Genomic DNA, 15,327 nt, shown 5'->3' with positions numbered 1-15,327 from the left:
GCCAAAGAGGCCTTCTGATCGCCAGCTAAAGAAGCCTCGAAAAAAGACTCTGAGAGGACCATAACTCCTGTGGCAGAGGCAGTCTGTGTCCCTGCACACTTGGTGCCACCAGGGTCCTCGCAAGACAGGCAGCTGCACCACCTTCATGCTCTACTCTCACAGGGGCAGAGCTTCCACAGGCCAAAAAAAAAATTCTTGCATCTATGCACGCAGGGTCACTTCAGTCGTGTCCAACTCTTTCTGACCCTGTAGACTGCGGCCTGCCAGGCTTCTCTGTCAGGGGGATTCTCCAGGCAGGAACACTGGAGAACATTGGCCAATACTGGTTGCCATACCCTTCTAGAGCACTGTATTTCCTGCTGCCCTAGCCGCCAACTCCCTTGAGTACCTGGTGTTGCCAGAACCCCTGCAACCCAAGCAACTGCACCACTTCCACACCTGGCCCTCACAGGGCCAAACCCAAGTCCTCCAGGGCAGCCTCAGGAGCAAACCCCAGTGGACAACCCACACACAGAGGTGGAAATAAAACCACAACTGAAACCCAGGGGCAGTGTGGCTAAGGACAAAGACCCCAAACCTTCCCAACAGCTGTACAAGCTGCAGATTAAATCCACAGGATCAACTAGGCAGACTCTGTGCTATGGAATATATAAAAGGATATTGAGAGCTCCCACAAAAGAAAAGGCACTCGCTATGACAGCTGTGGACGTTGGAAGCAAGAACACACAGGAGTAGGACCAGAATAGAATCTGAGCTGCCCCCACAACAGGTCCAGAGATCAGCACAGTGTTGGAAGGCATCCTAGGGAGGTGAGGTGGACTGTGACTCCCAGCGAGGGAAAGGACTCTGACAGCAGTGACTCAAGAAAAACATTTATTATTCCTATGTTTTGACTTGTTCTCTAGATTCTTCTGGATTTTTTTTTCTTTTTTCCCCCTCCCAGCCCCCCATTGTAGTTGTCAATTTTATTGGCACTATGAAATATAATTAAGTTTTTGAGGTTTTTTTTTTTCCTTGTCATATTTTGTATTGTTATTATAAACCTCTGCCTCTATGTTGGACTTTGAAGTTCTGTGGAGTTTACCTTTTTTTTTCTTTTTAATTTTTTAAACCTATTATTATTTTTTCTACATTTATTCCTTTGTTTGCTTTTCCTACTGATATTTTCCCCTTGCAGATAATCTTTAATGTATATAAATTTTCTTTATATACCTCTATTTAACCTTGCATATCTATTCTTTCTTTCCTTTCCTCTCAACATATTTGTTAGTTTTATTTTCATTGCTTTATTCCACAATTGGCACCTTGCTTTAGTTTTGTTTTCCAGTTTGTGCTTTAGTTAGTTTTGTTCTTAACTGGTAGATATAATTTTTGGTTTCTTTTGTTCTCCAAGTCAATCTGTTGTACTTTATTTTTGTTGGACTGTTTTGACTTTGCTTATGGGTGTATACGAATATGTGTATACTCAATTATTTTAATCATTATTTGCCTGATTCTGTAACCTCCATTTGTCTGGGGTTCATCTTTGGTTTCTCACTTTTGGGTATTTGTTTTAAGCTCATTTAATGCCATACAAACCACTTGTGGAATCTTCGTTCCTGACCAGAGATCAAGCCCTGAGCCTTTGGAGTGGGAGCACTGACTCCAAGACCCTAGACTTCCAGAGAACTAACCTTGCTGCTGCTGCTAAGTCGCTTCAGTCGTGTCCGACTCTGTGCGACCCCATAGATGGCAGCCCACCAGGCTTCCCTGTCCCTGGGATTCTCCAGGCAAGAACACTGGAGTGGGTTGCCATTTCCTTCTCCAATGCATGAAAGGGAAAAGTGAAAGTGAAGTCGCTCAGTCGTGTCCGACTCTAGCGACCCCATGGACTGCAGCCCACCAGGCTCCTCCGTCCATGGGATTTTCCAGGCAAAAGTACTGGAATGGGGTGCCATTGCCTTCTCCAGAACTAACCTTAGGGAGTATCAAATAGTGAGAACTCACACAAAGGAAATCACTTGAATACAAGACCTGGCATCAGGCAACTACCAGTAGCACCCTGTGCAGGATGCCTTATCTAAACAACAAGCAAAACAAAAATACAAACCCAATCATCAGCAGACAGGATTACCACCTCACTCAGGCTTGCCAATCAGAGGAAAAACAAACAAAAAACTCCACACAAATCTCACCCTATATGAAGTTTACACAAACTACTGGACCAAACTTAGGAGGGCAAAAACTAAAAGGAAGAATTCAACCTTGAAGCCTGGGAAAAGGAGACCTCAAATACAATAAGTTTAAAAAAAATAATGAAAAGGTGGAGAAATACTACACAAATGAAGGAACAAATTAGAAACACAGATGTCCAAATAAATAAAGAGGAAATAGGCAAATTACCTGAAAAAGAATTCAGAATAATGATAGTAAAGATCATCAAAAACCTTGAAAACAAAACGGAGAAAATGCAAGAATCAATTAACAAAGACCTAGAAGAATTAAAGAATAAACATACACGGACAAACAACACAATTACTGAAATTAAAAATACTCTGAAAGGAATCAATAGCAGAATATCTGAAGCAGAAGAACGAATCAGTGAGCTGGAAGATAAAATGGTAGAAATAACTTTTGAAGAGCAGAATAAAGTAAAAAGAATGAAAAGAACTGAGGATAGTCTCAGGGACCTCTGGGACATATCAAACACACCAACACTTGAATTATAGGGGCCCCAGAAGAGGAAGATAAAAAGAAAGGGTATGAGAAATTTTTTGAAGAGATTATAGTTGAAAATTTCCCCAACATGGAAAAGAAAATAATCAATCAAATCCAAGAGGCACAAAGAGTCCCATACAGGATAAACATAAGGAGAAACATGCCAAGACACATACTAATCAAACTAATAAAGACTAAACACAGAGAAAGAATATTAAAAGCAGCAAGGGAAAAGCAACAAGTAACATACAAGGGAAACCCCATACGTTTAACAGCTAATTTTTCAGCAGAAACTCTGCACGCCAGAAGGGAATGGCAGGATATTTAAGGTGCTGAAAAGGAAAAATCTACAACCAAGATTACTGTACCCAACGAGGATCTCATTCACAATTGATGGAGAAATAAAAAGCTTTTCAGACAAGCAGAAGTTAAGAGAATTCTGTACCACAAAAGCAGCTTTACAACAAATGTTAAAGGCACTTATATAGTCAAGAAATACAAGAGAAGGAAAAAGATCTACAAAAGCAACCCCAAACAATTAAGAAAATGGCAAAAGGAACATATATATATCAATACTTACTTTAAATGTAAATGGATTAAATGATCCAACCAAAAGGCACAGACTGGCTAAATGGATACAAAATCAAGACCCATTTATATGCTGTCTACAAGAAACCCACTTCAGACCTAAAGACACATACAGACTGAAAGTGAGAGGTTGGAAAAGTATATTCCACGCAAATGGAAAGCAAAAGAAAGCTGGAGTAGCAATCCTCATATCAGACAAAATAGACTTTAAAGTAAAGAATATTTTAAGAGATAAGGAAGGACACTACATAATGATCAAAGGATCAATCCAAGAGGAAGACATAACAATTATAGATATCTATGAGAGTCGGACACGACTGAGCGACTGATCTGATCTGATGCATCAAACATAGGAGCACCTCAATAGACATAAAAGGAGAAATTGACAGGAACATAATAATAGTAGGAGACTTTAATACCCCACTTACACCAATGGACAGATCATCAAAACAGAAAAATTAATAAGGAAACACAAGGTCTTAAATGATACATTAGATGAGATGGGTCTCATTGATATCTTCAGGACATTCCATACAAATGCAGAAGACACCTTCTTCTCAAGTGCACATGGAACGTTCTCCAGGATAGACCACATCTTGGGTCACAAATCAAACCTCAGTAAATTTAATAAAATTGATATTGTATCAAGCATCTTCTCCAAGCACAATGCTAAGAGACTAGATATCAACTACAAGAAAAAAACTGTAAGAAACACAAACACATGGAGATTAAACAATGAGTTTCTAAATAACCAACAGGTTACTGAAGAAATAAAAAGGGAAATAAAAAAATTTCTAGAAACAAATGACAATGAAAACACGACAACTATGGTTGCAGCAAAAGCAGTTCTAAGAGGGAAGTTTATGGCAATACAATCCTACCTCAAGAAACAAGAAAAACATCAGACAATCTAACTTTATACCTAAAACAACAGGAAAAAGAACCAAAAACCCCCCAAAATTATTAGAAGGAAAGAAATCATAAAGGTGCTCATAGAAAGAAATGAAAGAAACAGTAGTAAAGATTAATAAAACTAAAAACTGGTTCTTTGAGAAGATAACAAAATTGACACACCTTTAGCCAGACTCATCATGAAAAAAAGAGAGAAGAATCAAATCAACAAAATTAGAAATGAAAAAGGAGAGGTTACAACAGACAATGCAGAAATACACAGGATTATAAGAGACTATTATGAACAACAATATGGCAATAAAATGGATAACCAAGAAATGGACAGATTCTTAGAAAAGTACAATCTTCCCAGAATGAACCAGGAAGAAATAGAAATTATGAACAACCCAATTACAAGCCCTGAAATTGAAGCTGTGATCAAAAAATCTCCCAAAAAACAAAATTCCAGGGCCAGATCACTTCACAGGAGAATTCTATCAAACTTTTAGAGAAAACCTAATGCCTAATCCTTCTAAAACTCTTTCAAAAAATTTCAGAGAAAGGAACACTTCCAAACTCATTCTGCAAGGCCACCATCACCCTGATCCAAAACCAGACAAAGACAACACAAAAAAAGAAAACTAAAAGGCCAATATCACTGATGAACATAGATGCAAAAATTCTCAACAAAATTTTAGCAAACAGAATTCAGCAACACATCAAATAGCTCATACACCATGATCAAGTTGGGTTTATTCCAGGGATATAAGGATTCTTCGATATATACAAATCAATCAATGTGATATATCATACTAACAAATTGAAAGATAAAAACCACATGACAATCTCAATAGATGCAGAAAAAGCCTTCGACAAAATTCAGCACCCATTTATGATTAAAACTCTTCAAAAAATGGGCATAGAAGGAACCTACCTCAACATAGCAAAGGCCATATATGATAAGCCAATACGTGAACTATGAACTTCCAGATATTCAAGCTAGTTTTAGAAAAGGCAGAGGAACCAGAGATCAAATTGCCAACAGCCGCTGGATCATCGAAAAAGCAAGAGAGTTCCAGAAAAACATCTAATTTTGCTTTACTGACTATGCCAAAGCCTTTGACTGTGTGGATCACAATAAACTGTGGAAAATTCTGAAAGAGATGGGAATACCAGGCCACCTGACCTGCCTCTTGAGAAACCTGTATGCAGGTCAGGAAGCAACAGTTAGAACTGGACATGGAACAACAGACTGGTTCCAAATAGGAAAAGGAGTACGTCAAGGCTGTATATTGTCACCCTGCTTATTTAACTTCTATGCAGAGTACATCATGAGAAACGCTGGGCTGGAGGAAGCACAAGCTGGAATCAAGATTGCCAGGAGAAATATCAATAACCTCAGAAATGCAGATGATACCATCCTTATGGCAGAAAGTGAAGAAGAACTAAAGAGCCTCTTGATGAAAGTGAAAGAGGAGAGTGAAAAAGTTGGCTTAAAGCTCAACATTCAGAAAATGAAGATCATGGCATCCGGTCCCATCACTTTATGGGAAATAGATGGGGAAACAGTGGAAACAATGGCTGACTTTATTTTTTGGGGCTCCAAAATCACTGCAGATGGTGACTGCAACCATGAAATGAAAAGACGCTTACTCCTTGGAAGGAAAGTTATGACCAACCTAGACAGCATATTAAAAAGCAGAGACATTATTTTGTCAACAAAAATCCGTCTAGTCAAGGCTATGGTTTTTCCAGTGGTCATGTATGGATGTGAGAGTTGGACTATAAAGAAAGCTGAGCACCGAAGAATTGATGCTTTTGAACTGTGGTGTTGGAGAAGACTCTTGAGAGTCCCTTGGACTGCAAGGAGATCCAACCAGTCCATCCTAAAGGAGATCAGTCCTGGGTGTTCATTGGAAGGACTGATGTTGAAGTTGAAACTCCAATACTTTGGCCACCTAATGCAAAGAGCTGACTCATCTGAAAAGACCTTGATGCTGGGAAAGTTTGAGGGCAGGAGGAGAAGGGGACGACAGAGGATGAGATGGTTGGATGGCATCACCGACTCAATGGACATGGGTTTGGGTGGACTCTGGGAGTTGGGGATGGACAGAGAGGCCTGGTGTGCTGCTGTTCATGGGGTCACAAAGAGTCAGACACGACTGAGTGACTGAACTGAACTGAACTGAACTAAAACATTATTCTCAATGGTGAAAAACTGAAACCATTCCCCCTAAGATCAGGAATAAGACAAGGGTGTCCACTTTCACCACTATTATTCAACATAGTTCTGGAAGTCCTAGCTATAGCAATCAGAGAAGAAAAAAGAAATAAAAGGAATCCAGATTGGAAAAGAAATAAAGCTCTCACTGTTTGCAGATGACATGATACTGTACATAGAAAACCCTAAATATAGTATCAGAAAATCACTAGAGCTAATCAGTGAATTCAGCAAAGTTGCAGGATACAAAATCAATACACAGAAATCACTTGCATTTCTATATACTAACAATGGAAAATCAGAAAGAGAAATTAAGGAATCAATCCCATTCACCACTGCAACAAAAAGAATTAAATATCTAGGAATAAACTTACCTAAGGAGACAAAAGAACTGTACACAGAAAATTATAAGACACTAATGAAAGAAATCAAAGATGCCGTAAACAGATGGAGAGCTATTCCATGTCCCTGGGTAGGAAGAATCAATATTGTGGAAATGATTATATTACCAAACACAATCTATAGATTCAGTGTGATCCCTATCAAATTACCAATGACATTTTTCACAGAACTAGAACAAAAAATTTCACAGTTCATATGGAAACACAAAAGACCCCGAAGAGCCAAAGCAGTCTGAGAAAGAAGAATGGAGCTAGAGGAATCAACCTTCCTGACTTCAGATTATACTACAAAACTACAGTCATCAAGACAGTATGGTACAGGCACAAGAACAGAAATATAGACCAATGGAACAAGATAGAAAGCCCAGAAATAAACCCATGTACCTATGGGTACCTTATTTTTGACAAAGGAGGTAAGAATATACAATGGGGCAAAGACAGCCTTTTCAATAAATGGTGCTGGGAAAACTAGACAGCTACATGTAAAAGAATGAAATTAGAGCACTTCCTAACACCATACACAAAGATAAACTCAAAATGGATTAAAGACCTAAATGTAAGACCAGAAACTATAAAACTATAAAACTCTTAGAGGAAAACATAGGCAGAATACTCAATGACATAAATCAAAGCAAGATCTTCTATGACCCACCTCCTAGAGTAATGGAAATAAAAGCAAAAGTAAACAAGTGGGACCTGATTAAACTTAAAAGCTTTTGCACAGCAAAGGAAATTATAAGCAAGGTGAAAAGACAACCCTCAGAATGGGAGAAAACAATAGCAAATGAAACAACTGACAAAGGATTAATTTCCAAAATATACAAGTAGCTCATACAACTCAATACCAGAAAAACAAATAACCCAATCAAAAAGTGGGAAAAAGACCTAAACAGACATTTCTCCAAAGAAGACATACAGATGGTTAATACACACATGAAAAGATGCTCAATATTGCTCATTGTTAGAGAAATGCAAATCAAAACTACAATGAGATATCACCTCACATTGGTCAGAATGGCCATCATCAAAAAGTCTACAAACAATAAATACTGGAGAGGGTGTGGAAAAAAGGGAACACTCTTGCACTGTTGGTGGGAATGTAAATTGATACAGCCACTATGGAAGATAGTATGGAGATTCCTTAAAAAACTAAGAATAAAACCACCATATGACCCAGCACTCCCACTCCTAGGCATTTCCCACCCTGAGGAAAACAAAATTGAAAAAGACACATGTATTCCATTGTTCATTGCAGCACTATTTACAATAGCTAGAACATGAAAGCAACCTAGATATCCATCGATAAATGAATGGATAAAGTTGTGGTACATATACACAATGGAATATTACTCAGCTTTAAAAAGGAACGCCTTTGAGTCAGTTCTAATGAGGTAGATGAACCCAGAACCTATTATACAGAGTGAAGTAAGTCAGAAAGAGAAAGATAAATATAGTATTCTCATGCATATATACGGAATCTAGAAGAATGGTACTGAAGAATTTATTTACAGGGCAGCAATGGAAAAACAGACATAGAGAATAGACTTATGGACATGGGGAGAGGGGAGGAGAGGGTGAGATGTATGGAAAGAGAAACATGGAAACTTACATTATCATGTGTAAAATCAATGGCTGACGGGAATTTGCTGTATGGCTCAGGAAACTCAAAGAGGGGCTCTGTGTAAACCTGGAGAGGTGGGATGGGAAGGGAAATGGGAGGGGGGTTCAGGAGGGAGGGGATATATGTATACCTATGGCTGATTTACATTGAGGTTTGACAGAAAAACAACAAAATTCTGTAAAGCAATTATCCTTCAATAAAAAATAAATAAACTTTAAAAAATAACATATTCCAATATCAAACGGCAAATTTCAATGATTCAAAACCACAATTACTTTTGCACCAACCTAAATAATACACACAAGAGGGTGTTGGGGAGACAAGAGCTCCGCAAATATTGTCCTGCAGGGGGTGCTGTCCACTCAGGCACCTGCAACCGCCTTGGGGGTGGAGGTGGGGTAGGCGCTGTTTTCACAACCTGAGGCAACCCTAGATGCTATGTCATTTGGTGTGCATCCACTTATTAAGACGTTTGCTTTGCTGTAAACAGTCCTAGAGAGCTCAAGCAAATAACATTCCTTTAAAATCACAAGATAATATCTACCCAGATATCGGTATCCTACACAGATAGAGAACCCTTTCAGAGATACCACCCCCAATTCCCCCTTTCAACAAGCCTCCCAAGCAAAGATCAGGGTTCTGGTCACTTCTTTTTAGTCTTAGAAAATGTCCCATTATTGGATTTAAAGTTACATAAGCGAGTGTGGTTGGTTACATGTAATTGGCTGTAATTTCTATCTGCTTTCTGTTTAAGGTTTGCTTCTTTAAAAAAATGTTTTTTTCTGTTTAACTTTGCTTTTTGAATATGTAAAATATTTTCATGATTAAGAAATCAAAACTATATAAAAACATTAGGCAAGCACTGATCAAAACTGCCTGCCCTGGCCAGGCCTATAGTAACCACCTGCATGAGTTATCTTAGGAGGTCGGATGCGGAACTACCAAACTACCACTAACTGGAAGAATTCAGGGACGGTCAGAAGGAGGGAGGAAGAAACGAGAGGAGATGTCAGTCCTTATGTCCTACCAACCTCCCAGAATTCTCGCTGAAATCCATCTTGGTTGAGTAATACACACATCTCCAGGAAGGACCCTGAGTAGGAACCATTGGTCAGAGACAACCTGGAAACTAACCCCATTAACATAAAACCTGAGACTGCAAGCCACACGGCAGAGCAGTTCTCCTGGGTTCCGTTACCCTCCTCCTCTCCATCCATATGTCTTGTCTTGGTAAAGTCTCTTGCTTTGTCAGCCCGTGTGTCTCCTCAGACAATTCATTTCCAAGTGTTGGACAAGAGTCCACTCAAGGCCCCTTCCTGCAACAAATGGCAACTCAAGTGGGACCTCTTCTTTGTTATGACTGACATCCTGACCACTCAAGGTGCTTGGGGACCAGTTCACCTGCTGACGGACTAGGCCCAGCAGCCACAACTGGGATCCTTTTGTCTCTGTTCTTCTTACACAGACAGCAGGCCAGAGTGACATGACTGGGTAAGGAACAAGAGACTTTGTTGATCTCTTTCCCCTTCTTCCCTCTCCCTTTGCTCTTTTCAATCCCTCCTATCCTACCCTTTTTTCTTCTATTCTGGTTCCGGACACAGGAGTCTGGTTGAAGGGCCTCAGCCTGATCTGAGGGTTGGAGCCTGATCTCTTCCAGAGGGCAGAAAACTTGAATTCCCATCTAGTGTTTGGCACCTGGTTTCTAGTTTCTGGTTGGGCCAAGTTCCTGTCCTCCTTTTCTGGAAGCCCAGGGAAAAGTTCCATAATGCCTGAGCATCTGCAGGCAGCAGGAGACGTCTGTAAAGCCACCCTTTGGCCCCTTGTCCTTCCCCTCTTAGTTAACCTGGCCTCCTTTCCTTCCTTTGAAATCTTTGAAGACCCGAGATATTTCAATTTACTCTGTCAGTGTTTGGATCTAAAGTCCTGTGACCATGGAAGTAGAAGATTTTCTTAGAGACTGCGATCTTGTCTTTAAGGGAGTGTGATTAGGATAGCTTTGCCTATTTGTTTTATACTTTGTGTTCTGTGCTATGACTTGTGATGACCATTCTGCCTTGTGATATGGGAAATTCTGGTTCTGTTCTGCATGTGCCACCAGGAAGGACCCCAAGTCAAAACATCTGGCCAGAGACAACCTGGAAACTAACCCCAACACCATAAAACCCAAGACTGTGAGTCATGTGGCAGAGCAGTGCTCCTGGGTTCACTTACCCTGCTGCTCTCTCCCAGGCGCTCCTTCACAATAAAGTCTCTTGTCAACATGCGTGTCTTCTCAGACCATTCATTTCCAAGTGTTAGACAAGAGCCCACTCTCAGGCCCTGAAAGGGGTCCCCCTTCCTGTAACAAAAAGGTGAACTCAGAGAAGTATATGCTCCTTTGATTCTGCACCCTGATTCCAACATGTGGGTTTTTTTTTTTTTCCCCCACATCACCATGCAATTGACAAAAGAAATGCTCACATATTGAGGTATGAGGAAGTCATGCTGGCTTATACATGAGTTAACTTGAATTTTATGCTAACTGGAACAACCTGTTTGTGGCTTATCAAACATACATTGTACATCTGCTTTAACTATTAAAGAAAGGGGCACATTGACCAGAAATAAAGAATTGTTCATGTTAAAAATAAAGATTAAATGCCTCCCGTTCTGGGACGTCAATTCTGGTACGCCTTCAACGCTAAGACTCCCTTTCCAGATGCTAAGGCCATACTGACTTCTTGTGTATGTGCTGGTCCGGCTTTTTAAAAAACCTTGAAAAATGTACCCCTGACTTATTTAGTGTTCTTTCTGAGAAGATGTAAAGCTGCACTGAAGAAGGTATCAGTTCACGGACTTTCTTCTGATTGGTTGGTGATGAGGTAACAAGGTGATGTTTCCAGAATCTTCATCATCAATCTTCTGGTTCCAACCAGTCTGGGGTCAGCAGATGGCCCCATCCTTCCACCTGGGTGTGTGTGTGTGGGTGGGGGTTGGTGGTGGTCTTAGTTTCTGCAGAACAGTCAAAGATATGTGTCAGTTTGTTATGTATATCCTTTGAAGAGGAGCTAGGACTATGCTTTGGGGCTGAACAGTTGTTTTAGCTATGTTTACTTTTCTTGTTTGACAGTTTTTCCTTTGTTTCTGCATTCTCTCACTTCCCTAATTAGTAACTGTTTGAGTCTGTTCTTTGGAACTCAGGGAAACCTAAAGAGACCAAAGCCTTTTTCTACAAATAAGAAACAGGGGAACAGAGTGATTTTTGTACCCTGGAGGGTCCTGCTTAGTTTTGATCCTACCTTTTCTTTGATCCTACTCAATCCTGAAGGAAGTGATACCCTGCAGGTCCCAGTGGGGCTCCTGGGCACAAGGCCTTTCTGTATCCCCCATTTCTTTGATTATAGGAAACAGTTTTCATTCAGCCTTCATGACCTTCCCTGAGTTCCAATGAGCAGATTCAAGCAGTTTTTAATTAGGGAAGGGAGGGAATGGGAGACCAGGGACAAACAGTCAAGAGCAGCCTTTGGGCAAGGTCCTGTTTCCCCATCAATGGATACATAATATCTTTGAGCTATTTTGCAGATACTGAAACCCCCTCCAGGTGGGAGAGGTTAATGAGTAATGATGTTATGCTGCCCACAAGTATGTGGACCCCAGACAGTTGGACCTGAAAGTTGATGATGTTGACTCCCACTTATCTCACCACCAGCCCATCAGAAGAATGTTCACGAGCTGATCACACCCTACTTTTACTATAAAACTTGTCATTATCTTCCTCAAGTTGGGACACTTGGTCTTGAGGGCATTAGCCTGCTATGTCCCCCTTTGCCAGGCAAAGCAGTAAAACTATCCTTTTCTACTTCACCCAAAACTCTGTCTCTGAGATTTGATTTGGCATCAGTGCACAGAGAAGTTGAGCTTTCACCATCAGAATCAGGGGTGGGACAAGAATGGGAATCAAGTTTGGGAGAGAAAAGTTAATCATAAACTCAGCAGGAGAATTTGGTTTTGGAGGTGCTTGGTTTCACTTCCGGCTATATCAGAGAGTCCCAAGATCCTCTCCTTGGGTTTGATTATGGCTCACAGAACTCAGAGAAAACATTTATTAGGTTTGAAAAGGATTTAACTCAGGAACAGCCAGATAGAAGAGATGCACAGAGCAAAGTATGGGGAAGGAGCTTGGGGCTTTCACACTGTCTCTGAGCAGGACACTGTCCCCAGTCTCCAAGTGTTCACCAGCCCAGGAGCTCTCCAAACTCTACCCTTTTGGGTTTTATGGAGGCTTCACTATTAAGGCATGATGGATGAAATCACTGACCAGTGCAACTGATTGAACCTCCAATCCCTCTCCCCCTTCCAGAGGTCAGGGGGTGAGACTGAAAGTGTGAGACTGAAAGTTCCAAGCCTCTAATCACCTGGTTGATTCTCCAGGCAAACAGTCCTCATCCTTTTGTTGTTGTTTTTCAGTCGCTCAGTCATGTAAGACTCTTTGTGACCCCATGGCCTGCAGTATTCCAGGCTTCCCTGTCCTTCATTATCTCCCAGAGTTTGCTCAAAGTCAAGTCCATTGAGTCGGTGATGCCATCCAACCATCTTGTCCTCTGTCATCCCCTTCTCCTCCTGCCCTCAATCTTTCCCAGCATCAGGGTCTTTTCCAGTGAGTCCACTCTTTGCATCAGGTGGCCAAAGTATTGGAGTTTCAGCTTCAGCATCAGTCCTTCCAGTGAATATTTAGGGTTGATTTCATTTAGGAATCACTGGTTTGATCTCCTTGCAATCCAAGGGACTCTCAAGAGTCTTCTCCAACACCACAGTCCTCATTTTTAAGTGGGTCCAAAAGTCACCTCATTAACATAATAAAAGACACCTTAGGTTGCTCTTATCACTGAGGAAATTTCAAGGGTTTTCCAAGGAGCTCTGTGCCGGAAGCAAGAAGACTAAATATATATTTATCATTTCTAAATCACAACATCACAGCTCCCTTTCCCGTTTAGGAAGTACATTTACAGCAGCTGTCTCCAGGAGCCCCCCACACCAGGCATTCCACCCCCTACCCTGTCCCTCTTGGACAGAGCCTGACTGTCCAGGTTCCCATCAGGGCATCAGGTGGCCTCAGCAGGCAGGGTCCCTGGAGGTCATCCAACATGCCTCTCTTACGGATCCAACAGGTCTGACCCAAAGACTTTCATGCTGCACCACAGAAAACATACGATCCTGCCTCTCCTGCCACTCAACTGCATCTTAAATTCCCCACTTCTCCCAGCAGCAGCAGCAGCCGCTGCATTCAGGCTTCCAGACCAGCCACACAGGAACCAGTTTAGCTCTTCCCTCTCCCTCACCTTGGCATCCAGCCTATGGGCACAGAATCTAGCCCTGAAGGGCTGAAGAAACCATGAAGGGCATGCGATTCAGCTGCCCACGCAACACTTGGATTCCCTCTGAATGGCCGGGGCCAAACTGTTGCCCAGGCTCAGCCTGATCCACCTCCACACCAGGGAGTTGGTCACTTCCGGACATTGCCTGTTACATCTTGAAACAGTTATGATGTTGAAAAGCAGCCTTAGGTTGAGCTGAAAATTGCCTCCCAGTGCTTCCCACAGATAGGTTTTCACTGTTCCCAATTTTTTTCTGGGTTGTCACAGGACAGACTTCCCTCCTCTGTCTGTATCTTAGTCCTTTGAGCATTAAGGCTATCATCACGACTCCAGAGGGTAAATATCCCCCATCACTCCAGCTAGTCTTCCTATTACATATTTCAAGTCACTAACTGGTCTGGCCTCTCCTCCAGACATGCTCCAGTTTATCCAAATCAGGTGTTGCAGACAGTGCTTATGGGCGCCAAAAGGCAGTGACATCAGTGGGTGAGATGGGTGGAGCACAATAGGGAGTGGTGGCGACTGCAGCAAAGAGAGTGGCTGCCCTGGTTACTGGAAACAACCATTTCCGTTTCAGCCAGTTGTCACCACTCTGAAGTGCAGCCCCAGTTTTGCCAGATCTCTCAATTTCCAAGAGAAATAGGAAATCTGGATTTGTATTTGAAATGTCCTGATTTTTTAAAATTGGTAATTAATTAAAACAAAATGCTGTACGTGTCAATACTGTGCAGGCAAAACAAAAACCCATGGGCACCAGTATGCAATTTCTGTCTGTAGTTGCTAAGTCATGTCTAACACTTTTGCAACACCATGGACTGTAGCCCGTGAGGCTCTTCTGTCCATGGGATTTCCCAGGCAAGAATCCTGGGAAATCCCTGGGAGTGGGTTGCCATTTCCTTCTCTAGGGAATCTTCCTGACCTGGGGATTGAAACTGTGTCTCCTGCATTGGCAGGCAGGTTCTTTACCATTGCACCACCAGGGAAGGCCAATGTTTGGTCTACAGGCATCTAAAAATGTGCCACCTAAAACTGCATGTGACACTCAGAGGTGGCTGCTGACCTATCCCATCCACCCTTCCTTGGGAAAGCATTCTCCCTCTTTCTCAATGTCTACTGTTTCAACACCCCTCATCAGGACTGGGTCTGCAGTATCCTGACCAGCAGCCATCTCTACCTCTCCTGTGTCCTCCTCATCACTGTGGAGGGCATGCCCATCACCCCGGTCCCTGTCCTAGGCCCTACTGTGGCCAGACCTCAATCAGGCAGGTCTGCTTTCTTCTGGAGAGCAGACAGGCCATGTTAACAAGCTCCCTCAGCCTCCCCTCCTCTTTTGATAGAAGTCTGCTCTCTTCTGTCCAATCCTCCACACCTTTTTTACTCAAGCCAGGCCTCCCTCCAAGAATGCCTTCCTCCTCCGCCACCCACAGGCTTACCTCTTCCTAAGGCCTTTCCTGGCAGTGTGAGCCCTTCTCTGCCTCTTATACTTTGCCACATCTGTAATATGGGGAGAATGACAGACCCAATGCAAAGAGCGTTTGAGGAATAAATGAGTGA

General features: G+C 41.9%; 1 long non-coding RNA gene across 4 annotated transcripts in view; it reads right to left on the bottom strand.

Moving 5' to 3' along the window:
* Positions 1 to 10,802, bottom strand: part of LOC113895519 — a 43,617-nt gene extending 32,815 nt beyond the window's left edge. For all 4 annotated transcript variants that reach the window (XR_003511857.1, XR_003511859.1, XR_003511858.1 and 1 more), the window contains exon 1: positions 10,631 to 10,802. This is a non-coding gene — a long non-coding RNA (uncharacterized LOC113895519). The remainder of the gene's footprint in view (positions 1 to 10,630) is intronic.
* Between the last annotated feature and the right edge of the window lie 4,525 nt (positions 10,803 to 15,327).

The sequence above is a fragment of the Bos indicus x Bos taurus genome, chromosome 7, assembly GCF_003369695.1.
Source record: "Bos indicus x Bos taurus breed Angus x Brahman F1 hybrid chromosome 7, Bos_hybrid_MaternalHap_v2.0, whole genome shotgun sequence".
Lineage (NCBI taxonomy): Eukaryota > Metazoa > Chordata > Mammalia > Artiodactyla > Bovidae > Bos > Bos indicus x Bos taurus.
Note: the sequence above shows the minus strand (reverse complement) of the source record. Positions and strands in the feature narration are given on the sequence as shown.